This window comes from Pieris rapae, chromosome 24 (genome assembly GCF_905147795.1).
Source record: "Pieris rapae chromosome 24, ilPieRapa1.1, whole genome shotgun sequence".
Lineage (NCBI taxonomy): Eukaryota > Metazoa > Arthropoda > Insecta > Lepidoptera > Pieridae > Pieris > Pieris rapae.
Window position 1 is genome coordinate 5209596 of NC_059532.1, and position 2500 is coordinate 5212095.

The 2500-nt window shown below is 45.6% G+C and overlaps 1 non-coding gene across 1 annotated transcript in view; it reads left to right on the forward strand.

Moving 5' to 3' along the window:
• Window positions 1-1267: 1267 nt before the first annotated feature.
• The window catches only part of LOC123690414, a 1906-nt gene continuing 673 nt past the window's right edge, over window positions 1268-2500 (forward strand). Inside the window, exon 1 of the ribosomal RNA XR_006751077.1 lies at window positions 1268-2500. This exon is cut by the window's right edge and continues 673 nt beyond it. This is a non-coding gene — a ribosomal RNA (small subunit ribosomal RNA).

Sequence of the window (2500 nt, forward strand, 5' to 3'; positions counted from 1 at the left end):
GTGGTCGCGCGCGCGTAAAAATATTTTCTTATTATTATTTGTAATATAAATAATGTATTATCATTTATTTTATATGGCTAATATAGATCGAATGAATGAATGTATTTCGTTATGATAAATTTATTAAGTAATAATTTTTTTAATTTTATTTATATTACATACATATATGTATAATAGTAAAATAATAATAATAATATAAACAGTCAATGCACATTCATTCATTTAATGTACACACGCACACGTTACGTACACGTCCTAAAATGAAAACTAACTCTCGACGCTCTACTAGAAACATACGACATACTACTCCAATGCCGACGCGGACTATTGCTCTCGGTATAGATGTGGAGCGAAACAGCCGTGCGCACCGAGTCGGACGGAGGTTCTCGCTGCCGCGCATCATCGTGTATTACTCGCGATGTTTCTGTGGAAGAACACAAACGCACGAATGTGTGTGCGTGTTTGATTATTTTTATTTTTCTTTTTAATATATATATATATATATATATATGTATACATACTTACGTGCGCACTTTGTTGCACACGGTGTGTTACTATATATTATTTATCACCGCGTTCGCAGACCGGACGGTGACATTCAGCAAAATCCGCTCAAAGTGTGATCTTTGTGAGACTGTCTCGCCGGTGTTATCTGTGATTATAAAAGAATTACGCTTTCAGGCGCCACCCAAACTCGGGTCGCCGAGCGTGTTCGACACGTGCGCGGTCGCTGCGGCGGCCGCAATTGGAAATAATGTTTGAAAGAGGACGCATACGCGCCCATCGTCGAAACGGTGTGCGCAGCGTCGTGTTGGAATTTGTCCCTCAAGCTCCGGGCGTTGATCGTATCTAGTGCGAATACAACATATGTATAATGCCAGCAGAGTTTTTAATATGTTTACAATAACGTATTGAATAAAAATTGAGAAGTTGCGTTTAGATGAATGTTCAATTTTCAAACTGCCAAGACACATCGTCGTCGACGTCGTCGTCGTCGTCGTGTTTGACGCAGTTTTATGTCCCTCACAGTGGTCGAGCAGCGTTGTACATCACCTCGTTGCGAGACCGTGACGGGACGGCCGCTCGTAGACCGGTCAAAGTATGTCTATCGAATTGAAGCGCGAACGTCGCGTCGTTTGTAAATTCGACGCGTTACGTTCACGCGTGTCGAGTAACGCGCGCAAGCGCGTCTCGACGCCGCCGAAGCTACGGCTCGCCGAAGCCGCGTCTCGCGCGCGGCGTTAGGCGAGTCGTTTGCGTAAGCAGCTCCCTGGTTGATCCTGCCAGTAGTTATATGCTTGTCTCAAAGATTAAGCCATGCATGTCTCAGTGCAAGCCGTATTAAGGCGATACCGCGAATGGCTCAATATATCAGTTTTGGTTCCTTAGATCTTACTCAGTTACTTGGATAACTGTGGTAATTCTAGAGCTAATACATGCAATCAGAACTCTGACCAGTGATGGGATGAGTGCTTTTATTAGATCAAAACCAATCGGCGGAGGGCCTAGCGTCCGAAGTCGTTAATTTTGATGAATCTGGATAACTTTTGCCGATCGCATGGTCCAGTACCGGCGACGCATCTTTCAAATGTCTGCCTTATCAACTTTCGATGGTAGTTTCTGCGACTACCATGGTTGTCACGGGTAACGGGGAATCAGGGTTCGATTCCGGAGAGGGAGCCTGAGAAACGGCTACCACATCCAAGGAAGGCAGCAGGCGCGCAAATTACCCACTCCCGGCACGGGGAGGTAGTGACGAAAAATAACGATACGGGACTCTTACGAGGCCTCGTAATCGGAATGAGTACACTTTAAATATTTTAACGAGGAACAATTGGAGGGCAAGTCTGGTGCCAGCAGCCGCGGTAATTCCAGCTCCAATAGCGTATACTAAAATTGTTGCGGTTAAAAAGCTCGTAGTTGCATTTGTGCGCCGCGCTGTCGGTGCACCGCATCCGCGGTGATACTGACACGTCTGCGGAGCATATCGTCGGTGAGCCGGCGGTAAAACGCCGGTTCAATATCAAAATCCTATCGCGGTGCTCTTCGGTGAGTGTCGAGGTGGGCCGACAATTTTACTTTGAACAAATTAGAGTGCTCAAAGCGGGCTCAAAATGCCGCTTGAATATTTCGTGCATGGAATAATAGAATATGATCTCGGTTCTATTTTGTTGGTTTTCAGAACTCCGAGGTAATGATTAATAGGGATAACTGGGGGCATTCGTATTGCGACGTTAGAGGTGAAATTCTTGGATCGTCGCAAGACGAACATCAGCGAAAGCATTTGCCAAAGGTGTTTTCATCAATCAAGAACGAAAGTTAGAGGTTCGAAGGCGATTAGATACCGCCCTAGTTCTAACCGTAAATATGTCATCTAGCGATCCGCCGACGTTACTACAATGGCTCGGCGGGCAGCTTCCGGGAAACCAAAGATTTTGGACTCCGGGGGGAGTATGGTTGCAAAGCTGAAACTTAAAGGAATTGACGGAAGGGCACCACC